Here is a 21,575-nt window from a genome sequence, read left to right as displayed (position 1 = left end):
ACTTCCCCAGCCCGGCTGCTCAGCAGGCACAGGACACTGGTCTCGCCGCTGTGTGGACGGAATTCCCGGTTTTCTGTACCTACTGGGCGGGCCGGGCCGGGGAAGTCACACGTGTCTTCATCTCTAAAAGCCACGAAATACAGAGACGCTCGTTCCACTATCATTCACTTCCTTTCTCAAGCTGACCTAGAGGACAATAAAAAATCTAATATTTCAAAGCACAAAGGACACTGTAAACAAGTGTCAATTTTCTGTTGTCTGTTCACCATACACTGAGCTTGTCCCCTAACCACGCGACTACATAATGAGAATTATTCATAGGAGATTATTCATGTTCTTGCATCTACTGGGGGAAATAATCAATTTCCTGATTTCATAACAGCAGCCCGATGTGCTTTGAAGTTGAATGTTCCCTCTTTGTAGCAGACAAAGAACACTATCTGAAGGATTCTGCAAACAGTCCTAACATTTGCTCTTTGAAAAAAGCAAAAATAAATAAATGAAACAGAGAAGCAAGCAGGACGACATCAAACTAAAGGCTTCCGCACAGCAAACGGAACCACCGACAAAATGCAAGTCCACCTGCATGGACTGGAGCCAGTACGTGCAAACCACACAAGTGCTGAGGGGTCGACGTCCCGAATCTGTAAAGAATGTCCAGTGCTTTCCTCCCTGGTCACCGCCTGGGCTGCCCTTCCCAGGAGGCCAGGTCTGGCAGGAAGCAATTCGTGGGTATATGTCCCACCCCGCCTCCTGCTCCAGTAAAGCTTCTGAGCCTGGGTCCTATGCGCCCGGAGAGCGCCACGTGGCACCCCTCGTCTCAGGATACCAGGGACACCTTGGGGTACGGAGGTGGGATCCCCCCGGGGAGTCAGACCGGCCCTGGGCCTGGGAGGGAGTCAGCCCCACACCAGAGCCCTGCAGGCTGGCGTGCCCCGTCTTCATGTGAAATCCAGAGCCAGCTGTCAGGACACGAGGCAGGGCTGGCAGCCCCACTCACGCTCGGCCACTCCTGACCCTGAGATCGGGCTTCCTCGGCACCAGCACTGAACCCAAAATGGTGGCAGCACAAGTGCTGCAGGAAGCCCGGAAAACGCACATCCTCCGAACCCGAACCCGCGCCCTTTCTGCCTGACCTGCCGAACACTACCGCCCTCTGAAACCTGAACCGTGACACTTCTTCACCAATGACTTGTCCATCACACGTTTACTGGGCCATGAGTGTGCCCTGCATGTCACCGGGGTGGATGGGTTTTGCTGACACAGGACCTAGAGTTGTGACAAAGGCAGTGCGCCTGTGCACGAGGCACTCTCAGTGCAAAACGTCCCCAACTTTTCACTGTTCCGGTTGTAAGGTCAAATCTATAAAAATTCACCGGGGTCATTTGCAGGGGACAGAGTGGACATAACAGGTGGCATAAGTGTTCCTTGATTTACTATATGAAAATGTCCTATGTCTGAATTGGCACGTGACATGAAAATGAGGGACGTGATGTTAAAATGAGATATAAAAGCAATCTGAAGCTTATTGTGGAACTCCACTCGCCGAACACTAACGGGAGAACGTCTTTAGAGTGGCTGTGAAGTCTCCCGTGAGTATAAGTATCATCAGGAAAAACAGAAGCAGGCAACACGAAATAATGCCTCAGGCTGATTACCCTGGTAGACGTTGATGTAAAAATGAATAAAAGTCACGGTCAACAGACCCTGAACAGTGACAAGTAAAGGTCTCCTTCCTCCCTGCGTCACACCCAATACCTGACCCACAAGCCACCTGTGCGCCATCATTTTTTCCTCTCAAAGGAACTTAATAAACAGCAGTGTGGTCATTACAAAGTGTGTCTCAGGGCAGGATTCATGTCAAGACAGGCCAGTAAACTTAGAGCCGTTCCGTGGGCACCACGTATGGCCCAGGCGCAGCCCCTGTCCTATTGGGCCCATGTCCCCCCAAACTGTGCTTTCAGGGTGTCTACCTTGGCTCCCCCCTTCTCGCCCCCCCTGCATCCCCCAGAGAGACTGTCCTCCCGCAGGGCCACAGCCAATCTCCCCCTTGCTTTCATTTTCCATATCTGTCCGCAGATATTTCTAGAAGTTACCGGTTCCACACCCAGACCCTGTTTGCACCCCAGATTCTTCTGGTTGTGAATCATTAACTCGGGAAGGCCAGCTGCCACCCCCACATGCCCAGGGCGACACGCAGAACCCTCCCTGAGAAAAACCATCCCCAAGCCAGTCGTTTCCTGCGGCCAGTCTCCTCCTGCCATGACTCCTGTCTGTCCCCTAGGAACCCAGGCTCTGCATTCTGATGCCACAGGCCAGTGACACTTCACAGAAACCCTTCCAGCTCTCACGTTTCCTCCCTACGCGTACCCGGCCGAAGGCAACCCCACCTGCTGCCCCGGATCCAAATTCCATCAGTGCACTGGGTTGCCAGCAGGTCTGTGCAAACCTGATCTCAAGCTGGAGGCCAAACGCCCACCTGCCCCCTCCCCACGCAGGTGACGTCCGACTCAACCCATAGCGAGCAGGACCGAGGTTGAACTAACCCCTTCCCAGATAATCCAAACTCACGGGTGGCACGGATATTCCGTCTGACCCTGAGTGTCACCCTGGACACCCTGTCTCCCTGCTCGTATACCAACCGTCCACCCACCCTCCTGAATCCACCAAAAGACCCTCAACGTCCAATAATTCCTTGTCACCTTTCAAGTTCCCTAGAAAAGTGACATTTCTGCAGTGTCCTTTCTCGATGCAGCAACGAACATGGCAATACTGTATTTTTCTCTATTTAAAAACCATGTTTTACACGTGTGTTATCACCACTGCTCTCAGAGCTTCCCTGCCTGCATCAGGCGCTCCGTGAAGAGGAGAGGAACACGAGCTGTTTCACACGGAGCTGTTTGTCTATTGCTTTGCAGGTCGTGAGGACCCAGCTTTATTTACTGAAAGCATCAATCATTCAAACTCCAAAAACTTACTTAAAAGTAATTTAAAACTAAATTAAGAGATAACACATATAAGAATAAAATAAACAGACAAAACAAACAAACTCATAGACACAGAGAACAAACTGATGGTCGCCTGATGGGGGGAGGGCTGGGGAACTGGGGGAAAAAGGGGAGGGGGTTAGAGCACAAATCGGCAGTTATAAAAACAGTCACGGGATGCAAAGTACAGCACAGGGAATATAGTAAATAATATTGTAATAACTATTATGGTGCCGGGGGGGGGGTGCTAGACTAATGGGGGGATCACTCTGTAACTTATATAAATGTGTAATCTCTACGCTGCACACCTGAAACCATCATAATATTGAATGTCAACTGTAACTGAAAAGTAAATTAAGAGAAATTTTTAAGCCATAAAGATGCATTAACAAGTATTCCATAGAAACTGTTACTTGCTCTTTGCAAAGCCCCGCGAGTTCAGTGTGTGGTGACCCCCGTCTGTGGCTCATGGACAATTCAGAATGATTACTTCACTGCTCAGCTGTCCCACATGCTTAACATTCAGGTCTGTGGGAATGTCACAACTCCCCAGGGTCTGAGGGACCACCAAGGACGAGAAGCTCGTCCTCGAGTTCTTTTGGAGGCTGTGGTTTGCAAGAAACACACGTGGGGTGCTTTGAACACTGTGGGAAGTGGGCACGTTGCAGGCCACGGGGCTTGGGCAGGGGGCGGCAGGGAGCATCAGACTTTATTCTGTGAGAACTCTAACTTTTTCAACAGGAAGTTCAGATGAAGGCGCTTTGTGTCATGTGAGGGCTTCTCAGGCTTTGCAGGCCGGTGGGGTTACGTGGTGAGGCTGCAAAGCACTGAGGCCCCGGCAGGATGGATTGATCTGTGTGTTAGGGGCAGGGACCGGGACTTTAAAATTCCCGGCGACATAAATGGAAAGCTAACTGGCCCTGCCAGTGCATGACGGGGTGGAGAAAGGTGAGTTCATGGCAATGACTGAAGAAAGAAGTGATTACATTCTCTGTAGTCCCCTGGAGTTTGCAGACGAAATGCGCAGGGCAGAGAGAATGCCGGGGTGCGTCTGCCCAATGCAGACAGGCCCTGTGTGTGAGCTGCGCTGACAGCACGACGTTGGGCGGTCTCACGGGACGGCTCCCAGACTGCGCTACGGCATCCATGGCTTATGATTGTCGTTTGTTTTAGCATATTTTAGTGGGTGCTACAAAGGATTTTGGAGTGTGCGTATGGCGTCTTGCCTCTGTTCCTCTACCCAGCCTCGAGGACAGTGCTGGCATCTAGAGTCCTCGGTAAGCCTGTGGGGTGACTGGCTGCAGAGACCCCGAACTCTGACTCCAGCTACACAAGTCATGCTCTCGTGGCGTTCTGTGCACCCACTGTAGCAGCGTGGGGAAGTATTAGACGGCTGTAAAGCAGTAGCAGGGCAGACGGAGCAATTGAAGGCAAACCATCACCCTTTAAAAACTGTATGTGAACAAACCCTTCTTTCACAGCTGCAAAAGTCATATCATCCTTTTTTCTCCTTGAATTCATTTTGCGAGTTCCCTTCTGTTATGTATTTTTAGCCTAATTACACATTTTTATATTTACTGAGTACCCCAACCAAACTCTCTCTCTCAGAATTATGAATATAAAAGAATTGGAGTTTTACCCCATTTCCTATCACCAGAAGGCGCTAAGTGTTAAAAATTCCTTCTGGATTGAGTCATCAGTACAATTCATCACCAGCACACATTTGCACAGAGCACCACAAAATACTGATAAATACTTATTAAACATTGCAGTATTTAAGGTATGATGGTTGCTTCAACAAAGCCCCACATCCCAGTGGCCCGCCACCACGAAGCCTACCTTCGGTTCACTTACCAGGCACCTCTCGTCATCTTAGCAGAATCCAGCTCGGGGGAAGGGAGAAGAAAGCTTGAAAAGACACGACTCCTTCTTAAAAGCCTTGGCCCGGAGCTTGCACACACTGCGACTGCTCACTTTCCGTTGGTGACACGGAACCACATGGTCATCTATGCACGAGGTGGCTGGGTGAGCAGTGGCTTCCGAGCTGAGGCACGGGAAGCACAGGTTTTGTCAGGCAGATGTACGGACAAAGCATCACACATGCCAAGTAGAACATACAAAGCAAGAGTTGGTGGAAAACACGTCTCTTAATGGGACGGGTGGCTTTCAAAACGTTATGTTCTGTTGAGGCATTTTACTTGTTGCTACTAAAATGTGACATGATTCAGCATCTACTCTACCCATTTTCCATTTCTGTGGCTATAAATACTGAGAAACCTTGTTCTCAGAAACATGTAGGTGGGAATAGAAATTGTTACGGAATTGTCACTCAATTCTTGGAACTCCTTCTGAGCTATATGCCAAAAATGGTATCTTTATCTGTTATTAGTTTTTTTAATTAATAATCAGCTGATCACTTAATTAGGTCCTCTAGCAATGCTGTTAAAATCAAATAATTTGAAACCATCTTTTATGCAAGTGGATGTTACCCATTCATTACAGTTATTCCTTATTTAAATTTCTGGGACATATAACTAAAAAAACTTTCCCAATGTGTATTAAATGACAATTAAGTGTACTGTCCACGTCTTCACTTACGGGCACCTTATTTAATCATAAAGCGTTGGGGAAATTGAAATTTTAATTTTAATATCACTTCGCCAATACAATGTTATTTTACAAAATGTCTCCATCATTTTACTGCTTTATACATATTTTTATTTTGGTGGAAACGTAGCTTATTAAGTTCGTGGAAAAGTCTGCCACCTAATGCAGTGAGCAAAACCAGCCTTTGATGGCAAACCAGCCAGTCCCATCGGCTTACTTTCTTTATTGAATAACATTAGAAAGAACCAACTTTATTTTCCAATGTGTTTTTGAAGAATACTATTTTAAAAGAACCATTAAGAAATAACGTAAGGAGCACAGCTTGTAGGATACGTTACTAAAAGCAATCATTACCAAAGTGATAGGTACCTAAAATAGTATTACTCTATGTAATCCTGTGCAGTGTCAAGTGTAGTTAAAATACTGTTATTTGCAAAGGTCACCTATGAAGCACGGTGTTTGGAAAATGTGTATGTGCTTGTGTGTTACTGAACACTGGCATTTAGCTTTTTGGAATAATTCAGTAAGAATCATGTATAAAACTCAGGAATGATTAATTACATTAGATATCACAATCAAACTTTTCCTGTATATTTAACTGAAGTGTAAAAATGAATCAGCCTGACAGCTATCACATAATTTTGTTTTGTTGTTAAAAGGAGATAGAACAATATTAAACATTTTATGAAATGAAATAAGGCCATGCTAGACTCTAACAGGAATAACTATTTTGCGAGGTGACGTGTTAAAATAGGCTGTAACTGTCTTGTTGAAGGCAGCACCCCAGGATCTGAGAGACCACAGCAGGTCCTGCCTGCAGGACGGAATCAGTGTATACTTAAGAATTCTGGGGGCTCACGAAGCATTCTCATCACGCCCGAAAGAATCAACCTCGCTGAGCTGTACAGGTCCTTGGGGTGTGGACATACCTGAAAGTAACCGCTGAGCTGTGAATGTTGGGAGGGGCACACGTTTTCTGGGGCTCTCTGTTCTCTTCTCAGAAGAGCCTCCCTCAAGAGTGATGCTTTATGCGACAATATTTGGGGGATGGGAGAGGTGAAGCCCCTCATGCTGATTTCTCCACCGTATACCCCAAATTCAGAGCATCCCACCACAGGCCAGTCAGCCAGGGTCCCCTGCCTCACGTCTCCCTCACACAACCACCCCCAGGAGCTGCAGCCGAGCCCCAGATGAGCCTGGGGAGCCTCGGCCAATTATCACAGGGGTGGTCCCCAAAGACTGTATTTGACATTGTCTCGGGGTGGTGCCCCAGGGAGCTTTACAGCTCGGAGCAAAGCACAGTAAGACAGTGGGACAGTAGGCGCGCCGCTTTCCTTTTTGTCAAAACAGGGTATTGTGAAAAGGAAGATGGGAAGGGGTATGTAAGCGATCATTCCTACCTGCTCTCAGGCAGATTTGGGAGCGACCACGGCGGAGGCATCTAGGAATGGCTGCCCTTGAAACTCTCCCAGCCGGGGTGTCCTTGCAAAGTCTCCTTCTCTCCGCAGCTCCTCTTCTTCCTCTGCTTCTCCTCCTTGCAGGACAAGAGGAAAACCTCCTTATAACTAAAAGGCCAATGATACAGACCAAGGGTGGAAAAGGCCTCCTTCCAGAGACTGAAGTCTTAGAAATCGGTTCTGAGGGATCTGAGCACGGTTTCCTTACATACAGCTGGCCTCATGGAGCTGGCCCAGCTTAACAAACAAGTTAAAACTATTAAACATAATTTCCAGTAAACTGTAGCTTCTGAATTCCTGTATCACACAGACAAACGCATTAATTAAAAAGACTCCAGGGAGAGCTGTTTTCACAGTCTTAGCTGTAGAGGGCGCAGCTCACTGGCCCATGTGGGAATCCAGCCGGGGATGGCGCTCCAACCACCTGAGTTACTGGGCCGGCCCGGATCCCTGACTTTTCTGATCTTAAAGAGCAGTGCTATTATAATTTCCTTCTTAAACATGACAAACAAGTAACAATTTCACAACAGGAAGACATTTGTAATATGCACTAAGCTTTTGCTTTTGTTAGCCAAACAAACGTCAGATGAATGTGCTTTCCCACCATGCTTCACTTTGGAGGCTCACAATTTTGTTCACTCTTGCTCTGCAAGGTTCGTATCTTGTATTCGTAATGTTTTCAAAGCCTTCTTTATTTTAGGGCAATCGGACGCTCTCTGGCTGAGCTTCCCACTCAAGGCAATTCCCACCGTCACCACTGGGTGGCAGGATCCCCCCAGTCGTGGGTGAGCTCTAAGCACGGGTGGAAACCGGGTGGGTGTGTAGCCTGGGGGCCTGAGCAAACGGGGCTGAGCCGAGGCCAAGCGCGCACTACCCCCACGCTCGAGGGGAGAAACACGCACAGCGGACAGAAGCTAAGGAGGAACGCCTGTCTCGTTCTCTGCTCACTTCAGGGCGACGGCTCGGGGAGGCACACTCAGCGGAACGGGATACAGGTGAAAAGGTTCTCCAGGGCCGTCAGGAGGCAGCAGGTGATGGTAGGACGGTCCCCGCTTTCCCCCTGTGGGGAAGCTCTGCACCCTCAGCACCTGACCCACGCATGGGGTGACTTTGGTCTGGAGCGATGGCTGAATGTCGCCGTTTCTCCGCACTGGGGGGCCAGCGTGGGAGGCCAGACTCCGTGATTCATCAGAACCGTTGGGAGAGGACATGGGAGGACAAGTGATGCCACAGCCAGGCTGACCTGGCCCCACCTCGCCGGAGCGACTTGCCATCCCTGAGGGATGACACACACTTTCATTTGCCTGCTTCTTTCACTGCTTTAAAGGACAACATGTGCTGTGTGATTACAAAGTCGGCCCAGACTCTCTGACTCCGTCACAGCTGCCTACCCCTTCCGGCCGCACAGCTCGCCGGCTCTTGAAGCTGAGAGAGTTAAGAACCTTGCACCAAGGTCAAGAGGTGGCCCACTGGCCAGGAAGTGGGGTGAGTTTTCTGTCCTCAGCGTCCCTCTCTATAACATTATTTGCACTGTGTCCCGAGTTGCAGCTTCTGTCCTCAGCACCACCCGCGGGGTTAGGGCCTGAAAGGACTCACCTCGCTTCCTGGTTCTGTGCTCTGCAGCTGCGGATGTGAAGGTCCCCCCAAGCTCCTGGCAGCCCTCAGCAACGGGAGGGGCAGGAAGAGACAGACACCAAGGCCAGGTGCAGCTCGTGGAGGCGTGGACTCACTGTTCCAACTCTTCATTCAAGGATGAAATGACAGGTCTCGTGAGCACTGATCCTGGAAGGGACTTCATGCTCGGAAGGCCCCAAGCTGGCTGGACCCCCAGCCTTTCCTCTGCGATCTCTTACTAGGGGAAAAAAGAAAAAAGGCTGCTGCTAGCCCGAGCATCTCTTGGCTGAGAGCAGTACCTGCTGGGAGCTGCCATCTGCTGATGCCCACGGGAAAGCCCGGTGCCAGGACACAGAGCTGAGCTGCTGTGGCAAGGGGACGGGCCATCCTGCCCCTGTCAGCACCTACCCCACGGGGCTGCGGGCCTTCCCCCCGCTGCCGGAGGCTCACGTGGTCTGTCTCTGCTTTGCACAGCTCCTCTGGGTACCCAGCTATGTCGGCTCAGAAGGTGACTAGCTGTAGCCCCCACACCCCTCGCCTCCCGGCTGCAAGTCCTTACGTCACTCGAACTTCTACATGGGCTGAAACCTGACAGCTAGCTCTGTGCACTCTCTACGCCTCTGTTTAGTCATATGGCAAATGGCACAATGAATGAATAGTACCTACCAACAAGGACTGTGGTGAGAATGAAATAATTCAGATAAGATAACAGGCACAAAATAAGCACTTACTGTATATTAAGAGAGTCCACTTTTCCAATTATGTGATGTGCTCATGGTAACAGTTAGACTGGGTTAAATTGCGAAAGAAGACTCACAGGAACTCCTATGACTATTAATCAGCGTCCTCCAGAGAAGCAGAACCCATAGGATGTGGGTATATGTATATATGGAAAGAGATTTACTCTAAGGAGGTGGCTCGTGCTATTATGGAGGCTGGCAAGTCCAAATCTGGAGTGGGCGGTGGGGTGGAGACCCAGGAGAGCTGGTGGTGCCAGGGAAGTCCGCAGGCGTCTGCCGGAGAATTCCCTCCTACTCAGGGAGGCTGGGCCGTCTGTTCTAGTCAGGCCTTCACCTGATTGGGCGAGGCCCACCCCCATTAGGGAGAGCAATCTGCTTTCCTCAAAGTCCACTGTTTTCAATGTTACACTCATCCAAAAACACCCTCTAAGTCGACACACAACATTAACCATCATAATGACACTGCTCACAAATCTACAGTGTGTTCGGGAAAAGGGTACACTACAGCCGGGGTTGGACTAAACTGCCTGTTTCGATAGAGTCCAAGAGCTAAGCGCAGCCTTTATATTTTTATTTCTATTTACTTATTTATTTTAGCCTTTACATTTTTAAATGTAATAAGGGCTCCTGGCTTTTCAAGGAGTTGAGCATATTGCCTTTGGCCTGCAAACCCCACTATTTGCTGTCTGGAGTTTGCAGAAACAGTTGCCGATATCTGTAAGAACGCAATGGCGTTACAGGAGGGGTGTGCATCACAGCCCAAGGCTGCCTTGCAGCGAGGAGCTGGGGAGGGGAGGCTTGAACAGCAACCGTCCCCCTTTGTACAGGCTGCACCCCTCGCTGTCTCAGGTCGGGCACCACCGCTTGTCCGCGGAACATGCCAGAATTATGGAGCATGGAGTCAAGTCTCGACCAGGGTTTATTACACCCTGCTGCTCCCCTAGGCACGTTCTTGCTGCATAACCAGCTCCAAAGACAGAGCCCTGGAGGCTCTCACGGGGACCAGGCGCAAACACTAATCTCGTTATCAATAAACAATGCTGACCAGCGGCACACACCTCCCTCAGATGCCTCGGACCCATGCTCACAAGGCAGCTATTAATCAGAGCCCTTCATGCCTTGCCCGGGGGTCGGTGTCCTGCAAGGGCCCCAGTGAAACAGCTCAGGACAATTTCAGATCTGCTGCAATTAACCCTCACCGCTCAGCAGTGGTCTCTTTTCCTGTCACCGCAGAGCAAACCTGCGGCTCACTATTATAAAGTAAAAACACGTCCTATCACCACACAGGTGAAGACGGAACCCTGCCAGCACCCAGGAGCTCCTGGGGCGTCGTTCTGCTCCACGGCAGCCCCCCCTCTCGGCCTGAAGCTTATGGTCATCACTGCTTGCTGTGACGTCTGCTTTCGCCACCACGTACGCCTCTTCATGCTTCTATTATAGTTCAGGGGAGTCTGTTTTCAATCTTCATATAACGAGAACGGTAACTTTTCTACCTTCTTTCACTCATGTTAGGTTTTAAAGGTTCATCAGCCTCATCACTGCAGAGTCTACCACTGTCAAAGCACACCTGAATGTATGCACCCCCTTTACTGTTTGATAGACGTGGGGGTCTTCCTAGAACGTAACTCCCACATCCCCACGTGGTGACTGGGCCATGTGTCTCCTGGCTCTGGTTGTGTCTGCGGCGGGAAGGCCAACAGACTGACTCATCTTCCAGTTGGCAACTGAGAGTTCCTCAAAATTACACACGGGGAGGCAAGTCTGCAAACAGAGTTTGCCTGTGAAGTCTGATGGTGACTGGAGCCGTTCTCAGATCCCCAGGCCGGCATTCTCATCGGGCTTCTCTGACTCTTGTGGGAAGCCCATGGGGGGGGTCCCCACATTCAGAGGTCAGCAGAGTCCTCCTCCTCTGGGCACAAAGATGGGGCCACACATGGAGAAGGGGTCCTTTCTTGTACGCCTCCTGCCACTACACTCACTGTGTTGAGAATATTTCAAACATCCAGCGAAGAATAGACAATATAAGACCCGTGCACCTACCACTGCAGCTTGACCCAACTTCAGCGAATGACTGTCCAACTGAGCTCTATCCAGAGAAACGGAGAGGCCTGTTCATCTAAGGCCACACCTCCCTTTCCCAGAGTAGATATTTTGATGAATTCGGGCACCATTCCCATGCGTATGGCTTTCTGCCCTCCCTACGTATTTACATATTCATCAGGATTATAAAGCACTCTATTAGAAGCTTTCAAGCTCCATTAGTGGAATCATATTTCTGATAAAGTTGGACTTATTTCTCTTTAACTGCCCCCCATTTTTTTTTGCTCTGTTTTTCCCTCACTGCTTCCTATTGGCTTGATAACATTTTCTGTTTCCTTTTTTTTTTCCTTTTCAGTCAATTTTGATTTGGAAACTACAGATCGTAGTTCTGTTCTTTTAGTGCCCTTACGCTTCATTTAAAAAAAAAAGCGTATTTAACCACACGTTAAAAAAAATAAAGACTGCATTTTCACTGCGCCCCAGTTCTCAACAAGGGATTGGTGCGGTTCAACACCCACTGAACACATATCACTTTTTGCTATGATTATTTATAATTTTAGTTTCCATCTACACGGTGCATCTTTTAGTAATGACGGATCAAGGACTTACGGTCTCGCCAGTTCAGAAAAGGCTTTTCTTGAGGAGCAACGGGGAGGCACTGCTTTCAAACATCCCTCCTCAGCTCAAGATTTTCTGGCACTTGGTGCCAAACCTTCTAAGCCAACAGATGTCCTCGCAAGTTCCTATAGATAAAACCATTATAGGAAATCAATGAGCTCCTGCATTTTCCATTAGAACTCAGCCATAACGCCCCAGATACAGTAGAGCCAGGCGAACCAGGAGATAACGATTGGGGTGAGGCGAGGGGAACCAGACGGCGCTTGCAAAGTCAGAACGCACTACTCAGGGTTCATGCAAAGAAAACCTTCATTTGCTGAGTGATTATTTTCCTGTCTGATTCTCGGTTTCCTCATCTATAAACCGAGGCCACTGGAACGGATGTCCTGTACATCTCTTTCAGAACTAATCTGTGGCCTTTACTGAACATTCAGCCAAATAAAAGCACTGCATCCGAATGTCTTCTTCAGCCTTGTGTTTTATTAGAAAGTTTTAGTTTGCGTTTTAAGAAAAGAATGTGTTTCATTTGCCTGGGGCCTGTTGACAGCTACATATCATGGATGAGAACGCGTTACAGGGATTGTGTGTGTGTGTGGGGGGGGACAGGGCCTTAGTCCAGCTGCTCCAAACAGCCAGCCATGTGACTGGTCTGAGCCCCACTGCCCTTAACTGTAAAACCAGCCACAGGACACACAAGAATTGGTAACCTTAGTTGCTCCTGGAGAAATAAACTAATTAGCTGGGGACGTGTTTTAGGAAACTGTGTGCTGAGTCTGAATGAGAGCTATACTCGATTGGGCTGGTACTTTCCACTGCACCCACGTACCTTTTATAGCCTGTGTACTTGACACACGTATACATGTATAGCACCTACTCATTCGACAAATACATGCTTCAAAAGTCCATAACCTAGGTAGGGGGTTCATCTATCTCCTTCCAGAACCAAAGCCTGCTGTTGTATTCCCGGCCTACAGTCTGTACCTGAGGGTGGCGGCCAGTGTTCCCTTCGTTTATCACTCTCCTGATTTCAGACACCAGACTTAATTACAGCTCTACAGAAACTAAGGGAAATGACAAAGAAAGCACCCCGTTCTAATTCAAGCCATTAATGAGTGTGAAAAGGCCCAATTCTGTCCATCAGAATGAAGCCTCCGTTCCTTGTCACTGGCAGCACAGAGCACGGTGGCACTGGCATCTAATTGCAGGTCCTTAATTGGGAGGTCGCTTTCAGGGGCAGCAGGGATGTGCCCCGCAAAGGAAAGCCACGTCCCCGAGAAAGCCAGGACGCCACTGATCGCATGGAAACGGGCTTAGTTAATATAATGAATTCCGTCCCCAACTTCATTTAACAGGAAATGCCTGCTTGTTGGGACCTGGGAAGTGATGCCTGGTGATTTCCCATAGGTGTTTAAGCTTCAGACTGGGGGGAAATGGAAGCGATACGATATATATGTTCCCACAGATACATACGTCTGAGTGAGTGCACCCAGGATAAAGGGGAAATAAAATCATGAAAGTCGGCAGCAACATCTCAGAAGCTACGATTTGCAAGAGATGACATCTAAATTATAATTTCCCGAGTCTGTCATGACAAATTTCCAGAAACATGTCCTGCCTTTTTAAAGCAGAATGGGTTGACGGGACGCTCGCACCTTTACCACAAGCTGCTTTGACCCCTGACCTCCAAGCGTCCTCTATGTATTTATCTTTCTGATTTGAAACTTGAGTGCCGGACACATGCTCCTGGCACCAGCAAAGAGATGCATCACCTAATGTCGGCAGGAAGCAGCAGTCTCAGAGAGGCTGGGCCACTTACCTGGGGTCACACAGCCAGCAGGGCCAAAGCAGGAACTGGAAGCCTTTGGATTCGCTTGATGCTCCCCAAGAGCTGCCCACTCTGGCAGGTGAGTATGTGATCGTCCCAAGCTGGGGAGACACCTGGGCCGCCATTGCAGGTACACTGCTCCGCGAGGAGGCTGGGCGACCAGCAGAAATGCAGCACACAGTGGGCCTGTCATGGTTTCTGGATTTGATCACTTGAGGCCTGCTGTCGCTTTGAGCAAGCACAAGGGTCAGAGAAGGGCTGTAGTTGCAGACCGGGCTCCCCAAATGTCCCGGCAAGTCAGTCATTCTGCAACACGGGCGGCCTCCCGGGAGCCGTGCCCCATCCCAGGCTGAGCCCCAGGCGCTGTGCTGAACCAGCGCGGGCTGCTCCTCCACGCAGATAAGCAGCCAAGAAGCTGTGAAGGGGTCTGGCAACGAAATTCCTGATCGCAGTGATCTTCTCAAAACAGACACAGGACGGGAAGAGGGGGTTGCCATCCAGGTAAGGAGCCCGTGTCCGCCCCGTTCAGCTGCGCGCAGGCGTGGTCGCTGAGCAGAGCCCCTGCCCCGGGTGCGGGCGGATGTGGCAGGGGCCGCGCAGTCCTGCTCCAGTAGTGGTGCCGCTCTGTGCTGAGGACAGAGACAGACATGCGAGCCCTGGGTGGCGCCGGTGCCAGCAGTGCCCGGGGAGGACGCCCGAACCCTCCGCTGTGCTGCCTGCTATGAGTGGCAGGTCTGACCCAGGCCCACAACGGCACACATCGGGCTGTTTCCGCTTCTCAGGGCATGTGCCCGACATGGACACAAGTTGTGTATGGCTGTCCAGCACCCAGCTACCAGCTGTCACCTCTCTGTCACTGGATACTGTCTCAGGGGCTTATTTAATCAGATCTTGCCCTCCCTAGTGGAGAGAGAACACATGCTAGGCTGTTTATACACCACCCCCAATGTGAATTATAGGGGAGAAACAAAAGGACTGAAAAAGTTGGGGTCCATCTGTTTCCCAGCCTCCTCGTGTCCTGTATGCAACCCCACGGCCTCCCAATACACGCTCTGTCCGTTCAAGCCGGGCGAGTCAGGTTCTGGGCGGCACGCCGCGGGCGAACACACACATTAAGGTCCTTTTGTACTGAATCACGCCTTTAATCTTTCTATTTCCACTCTTCTGGCACATAATAGATGCTAAGTCGTTTTTGTTGAATAAATGAGTGAATAAACAGTAAGTGCAGAGAAGTGACTATGTGACAAGTGAGGTGATGCAGCCAGGAACAAAAGTGTGACAGTGGAGGGAAGAGGGCAGAAGTGGGAGGCAAACCAGGGCACGGGCTCGAGTGGAAGTGGGTGTGAGCTGCCCAGTGGGCAGGTACGGGTTAGAGCAGGGCGGGCCTGGAGACGGGGGGAGAATGAGACGGCCCGGCCGTGGGCCAGGACACACTGCATGTCGGCAGGCACGGTGTGGCCTCCCTGGGCCCGTCACCTCAGCGGCATAAACGTTTACTGACGACCTACTGTGTGCCTATGGAGGTCTGGCTGGGGTGGGCTGGGGGAATTACCTGGAGGACACCAATCACGGCAGCTCGATACGGAACACACTGCCTGCTCCAAGAGGGGTGATGCACGCCAGCATCCGGGGGCGTCCCAAAGGGGTTTAGAGCTTGAGCATGTCCAATCCATGATAAAAATGCAGCTTCCTAGCACAGTGAAGAAAACTAAGTCATGTTTCAACAGTGGGGCACTGTTCAGGGGATACAGAGTCAGTCTCTGAGCTGCTCGTGTCAGAATGGCGAAGCCACAGAACCCATGTCTGGGTCCTCACTCAGTCGGGGAATATCCGGCAAGCGTTCAGGATGGGCCTCACCTGGGGAAGCTGCGACAAGAGGCAGCAGAACAGGGCCGGGAAAGTACAGCATAAGTGTGAGGAGGCAAGAGCTGCCCTTTTGCTGGAATGGGGACAGGCACACCCCAAGTCAACGGGCACCTCTGGGGGGCCATGGCTGGGGGCTGGGGGGTCTGAGTGCATCAAAGCCCTACGCAAAGCAGCGTGCCCAGACAGGGCAGGAAACATTACATTGCAATTACAGGCCCGTATGCTGAGAACAACGACCAGAGGACAGCCTGCAGGGTTTCACAAACAAAGGTAAGGTAGTGGCAGGAAAACTTCTCTCTCTCTCTCTCTCTCTCTCTCTCTCTCTCTCTCTCTCTCTTTTTATTGGTGGTAAGGTAATATTTTAAAAGAAAATTTATAGAAACAACCAGCGATTCTTTTTATCCCTTCCACCCCACGCCTTCGAATCCTTGTTCATCGCCAGAGGTATTGGCTTTGGTTGCAACGGTAACACACACGGTTCCTTCTGTAGTTTTTAAATGCAGCAGACCGTAAACCTGTTTCCCTCAGATATCACAGTGGTTTCATTTTGGTGGCTGAAGAGCACATCATCTAAGTGAGTGCACACACCTTTCAAAATCCTGCTCTTAACACCAGAAACTATTTTCTTTTTACAAATCAGTCTTAAAATTCCCAGTTCAGCCCAGATTTTGGCAGCTGGCCCTGACATGTAAAGCATCTGGTGAGTTTCTTGCCTGACACATTTGGGAAGGAGAGCCTGGTTGGTGATAGGACATGCTTCGTGGCCAAAAGCCCTGGCCAGCGAGGGTCAGCTGCCCAGTATCAGAGACTCCCAGCCTGCCAGCTCTGTGCTCTCTTCCCAGAGGCCATTAGTCTTATCTTAAGAGATCTGTAAGCATCTTTGGCAGTTTGACCTTCGAGGCAAACATGGGGGTAGGGGCAGGGAAACCTATTATGGAAATAACTCGAGACACAGAAGGAAGTTAGAACAGAACGTGGGACAAATAAGAATCGAATCCTATGCTCGAGTGCCACAAGTTCGCTTGGTAGGGCGGCTTGGGGCGTGGTGGCTGGCTCAGAGCAACTTTGAAGGTTTACTGTCTTCACTCACGGGATGCCCAGTCTCCAAGAATGTCCAATCCCCAAATCCATACAGTAAAAGAAGCCATTCACGGACAGGGTGGCCCATTTCCACTCAGCTTCCTCACCCACCCCCACCCTCCAACAAGGTGGCTTGTGACACTAACTGACACTGAGGTCTTTCCCAGGGAACGGGGAAAACCTCCACCTTCCCAGGAAATCGTACGGTTTCCCTTTAGGCAAACAGCTGCCAGGCACCACTTGCCCAGGTGATGAATCAGCTCACCTGCCTGGTCCTCCTGCATGCAGCAATGACCGGCGCCCAAAGGGGCAGACGCACTGTCCAAGTTCAATTCCTGCTGGGGGCGGCTTCTGTCTTTTCTGCCCACTGCAGACAGGAGGATTGGGGTTGCAGATACGTCTGGGTCCACACAGTTCAGCTCCATCTCCTTAACATGAACAAGAACGCAAAATACACAGGTCAGGAAACTGGTGACCTAAGCATCGGTTACAGGGGACATCCGTTCCAGGCATCAGTGCAGGATGAGTCGTAGGAACGGCCATTTACAATCCCCTCTGAGCAGCGCAGTATTTCTCAGCCAGGGGCGGGCTTCCCTCACCCATAGCACTTGGGAAACACATGAATCCTGCAGACAGGTTTCTCTTCCAAAGCTGCAAGGCTTCCTGCTGCGATGATAGGCCAGTGTCCGGCTCTGGACGGTGACTCCCCGGAAGGGCTTCTCCCTCACTCGTTAGAGATCCCTCCGCAGGCCTTCCCTGGCCCCTTCCCATCAGGCTCCAGCAGGTGTGGGGAGAAATTCTCTACTCACTAACGCAGGACCAGGGCCCCCTTTTTAGCGTGTCATTCCCCCTGCGAGGTGGGTTACTCAGTCTTCTACATGGCATGGAATTCCCCCCCCCCTCCGCTTTTCAGAGGTGGGGAGACGAGCACACACAGCAGGGCCAGGGGGAAAGGCCCGGCTGAGAGCAGACAGGAGCCATTTGGTTTGATGTTCTGGCTTCAAAGCAGGCTCCTGGCAGATAGAAATGCATGTCTCGAAAACGCTTGCAGGAACTGGAAAAGCGGCTACTTCTCAAGGATTTTGAACACTGGGTTGGCAGCACACTTGATGCGGTTTATCTGCACTTTCCATGAAATCATGTTTTACTAAACAAAGATACACTTTGGTCCAGTTGTGGAATTAGCCTAGACAGTGACCTAAGTTAGTGTCTCCCAGGAATGGGGTCTTCCTGTCACGCTAAGCGCAAAAGCAGGACAGGGGAGGGTAGTTCACTCACGCGACGCTACTTGGAGCTGAAGGACGGGAAAGCTGAGTTGTTTGCGGGAAGCCTGACCGCACTGCTAACGTACAGCTCCATGTCAAGTATAAATGCAGGATTTCAGAGATGAAGAAACTCAAAGACCATCGTGCCCAGGTTCTTCATTTTGCCAGTGAGGACTGGAATCAAGAAGTAGCAGTGAGTTGCCCAAAGTCACCCAGAAAAGCGGGACACAGACAGCTTTCACTGGCTCGGTCGCTGCGGGCGAGTGAGCGCCAGGTGGAGCGACCCCACACAAACCTCCCCTCCAAGCAGCAGGAACCGTGTTTTCCTCCAGTGCAAAGCCTGAGGAGGCCTGGGACGGGGAGGGACAGGCAGCCCCGGGGAGAACGGGGAGCACGCATGCCCACACGCAGCTGCCCGGAGCGCCCAGCCAGCTTGTGCGCCGCAGGAGCAGGTGCCCTCACTTCTCTCAGGCCAGCAGCAGGCCAGCTCACTGGGGGTCTCAGCTAACAAGATGGGCACACACTGACTGAGAACCAGCCAACATTTAAGAGGTCTAGATGGCAGTGGCCTAGAAGGACACTGAACTCGCCCCCTCCAATGAGCAAACCCAATACACCCGTATATACGAGGTCTGGCAATTAACTTTGCGAACTGATCCTGGAAAAAGTACTATATACCTCATTGCTGAATATCACTACAGTTCCCTTCGAAGGACTCCCCTTGGGAAGCTCTGCATCGATGCCAGCACCTAGTCCACCCTTCAAAGCCATTTTGGAACTCTTTCCGGAATGGCCATCAGAGCTGTAGTCGTATTACCCTTGATGTCCTGAATGTCATCAACTGTCTTCCTCTCAATATTTCCTTTATCTTCGGGTGAAGAAGTCACTGGGGGCCAGATCAGGTGAGTAGGGAGGGTGTTCCAATAGTTACTTGTTTACTGGCTAAAAACTCCCTCACAGACAGTGCCGTGTGAGCTGGTGCATTGTCGTGATGCAAGAGCCATGAATTGTTGGTGAAAAGTTCAGGTCGTCTAACTTTTTCATGCAGCCTTTTCAGCACTTCCAAATAGTAAACTTGGTTACCTGTTTGTCTAGTTGGTACAAATTCATAATGAATAATCCCTCTGATATGAAAAAAGGTGAGCAACAGCATTGCCACAAGTTCGCGAATGTAAATTGCCAGACTTCGCAGCCAGCCATTAGTCCTGCAGACAACAGGGGGCTGAGTGAACAGCTCTGACAGCAAACAAGAGAAAGAGACCCAGCAGAGGAGCAGGGGAGCCCCACACGGGAGCCCCAGGGACTGGCAGGGACTCTCCAGGGTGGAGGAGCCACTGCTGCTTGGTTTCAGTCCCCTCCCCCTCCAGACGGCAGCAGGGGCTCTAATGGGGGGGATTGGCCTACCTGCAAGGTCACTGCAGCGCCATTTCCGGACACATCCCGGAGCCCACTTTGGGCCGGACAAAGGGAGCAAGCAGGGCCACCGGGCACTGCCACACACACCTGGACCCGCTCCAGCTCGGGGGCTGTGCCCGGTTGGGCTCCGACGGGCCCACCAAAGCCACCCGGCACACAGCACACACAGCCACTTCTCCAAGAATGGCAGCGACAGCTATTACATCTAATTCATATAAGCAAACACAGAAAGTCAAACAAAATGAAAAGACAAGAGTAGCTCTCAAATGAGGGAACAAGAAGAATCCCCAGGAAGAACCCTAACAAAACGGAGAGAAGGAATCTGCCTGGTAAAGAATTCAAAGGAACAGCCATAGGACCGTCCCCAAGCCCGGGAGAGGAGCAGAGGAACTTAGGAGAACTTCACCGACGCGAACGTGCAGGAGGGAACCGTGCATGGGCAGGGTGAATAGACAACCTGCTTACTGAGTGGGAGAAAACGTTCCCAAACGATACATCCATAAGGGGCTAATATCCAAACGATATAAGGAACTCATACAACATGAAAAAACCCCAAACAATCTGATTAAAAATGGGCAGAGGACCTGAATAGACATTTCGCCTAAGAGGACACACAGATGGCCAATAGTCACGAAAAGATGGTCAACATCACTAATCATCAGAGAAATGCAAATAAAAACCACAACGAGATTCCACCTCACTCCTGTCAGAATGGCTCATCAATAAATAAATAAAAAACAAGTGTTGGCCAAGATGTGGAGAAAAGGGAACCCTCGTGCACTGTTGGTGGGATTATAAACTGATGCAGCCACTGTGGAAAAACAGTTCAGAGGTTCCTCAAAAAAATAAAAACACAGCTGCCATGTGACCCAGCAATTCCACTCCTCGGTATTTATCTGAAGAAATCCAAAACATTAATTCAAGAAGATATATGCAACCCCATGTTCACTGCAGCATTATTTATAACAGCCAAGATATGGAAGCAACCTGAGTGCCCATCGATGGATGAATGAATAAATAAGTGGCACATTCGTACAATGGAATATTACTCAGCCATAAAAAATCAATGAAATCTTGCCATTTGCAACAAGCCTAGAGGGTGCTATGCTCAGTGAAATCAGTCAGATTAAGATGAATTACGTATGATTTCACTTATACGTAAAATATAAACAACACAACAAATGAATAAACAGAATAGAGACAGACCCACAGATAACAGAGACCCAGCTGGTGGTACTAAAGGTAAATGGATTGAAACACGTGGGTGGAGGAGGGCTGGGAAAGTCAAGTTGTCAACACATCACCCTGATCCCGCAGTATTTAAAGTTCCCATCAGAACAGGCTCATCTTTAGAGGTTGACGCCGGCCACTCCAGGCAGCGTGGAGGGACCAGGATCTAACCCAGGGAGGCTCAGACCACAGGCAGCCAGCGCTGCCGCCACCACCGCCGCCAACACTGCGCTGGCATCTGGGTTGCCCATCGGGAGCCACCAGCCTGTCACAGGGAGGGGCTTTGTTCCCGCCAAGGTGGGCTCCTTGACTCGGTGGTGGTGGTTCTCTTGAAATGGGATCCCATGGGTGTAAAACTGCACTATTTGTAACGAGGGGAGGGGACGCGGGGTGCCACTCAGGAGCTGTGGAGATGGTGGCACACAGGCAACCGCTGCGTTTCGGCCCCACTGCCACGGGCAGGGTGACTGGCCAAAGGCCTCCAGTCCTGACCCATGGATCGAATTTGACTTTCGGAAACCCACCCCAGTTCCGTTGGCCTTGAAGGGGGGTGGTGTGTGTGTGTGTGTGTACACACGCGTATGTTTGGGGAGGGCGCGGTCACGTGAACGCCAGTCTCTCCAATCTGGGTACCAATTAAGCCGAGTCCACCCAAGAGGGAAAATCAATGAAGGAAGTGACCCCTTTGCGCCGGCCTGACAAAGGACTGCGGAGTCGGAGGCAAGGGAAGCACCAGTCCAGCGCACCCGGGAAAGAGAGGCGAGGACACAGCGCGTCCCTGCTCAGCCACTGGGGGCCGCAGTCACCTTCAGCGAAGGGAGTGGGGAGAC

At 50.6% G+C, this 21,575-nt stretch overlaps 1 protein-coding gene across 1 annotated transcript in view; it reads right to left on the bottom strand.

Moving 5' to 3' along the window:
* Nucleotides 1–21,575, bottom strand: part of LOC109453648 (treslin-like) — a 162,508-nt gene that overhangs the window by 58,828 nt on the left and 82,105 nt on the right. Inside the window, exons 14-21 of the mRNA XM_088789403.1 lie at nucleotides 18,113–18,273; nucleotides 17,100–17,262; nucleotides 15,441–15,578; nucleotides 13,880–14,517; nucleotides 12,055–12,188; nucleotides 8,648–8,903; nucleotides 6,995–7,128; nucleotides 4,842–5,031 (exon numbers count right to left, since the gene is read on the bottom strand). The gene's annotated coding sequence lies outside the window, so the exon portion shown is untranslated. The remainder of the gene's footprint in view (nucleotides 1–4,841; nucleotides 5,032–6,994; nucleotides 7,129–8,647; nucleotides 8,904–12,054; nucleotides 12,189–13,879; nucleotides 14,518–15,440; nucleotides 15,579–17,099; nucleotides 17,263–18,112; nucleotides 18,274–21,575) is intronic.

The sequence above is a fragment of the Rhinolophus sinicus genome, chromosome 13 (genome assembly GCF_057876585.1).
Source record: "Rhinolophus sinicus isolate RSI-liver-muscle chromosome 13, RSI-T2T, whole genome shotgun sequence".
Classification (NCBI taxonomy): domain Eukaryota; kingdom Metazoa; phylum Chordata; class Mammalia; order Chiroptera; family Rhinolophidae; genus Rhinolophus; species Rhinolophus sinicus.
The sequence above is the reverse complement of the archived record's forward strand: the minus strand, read 5'-3'. Positions and strand labels throughout refer to the sequence as shown.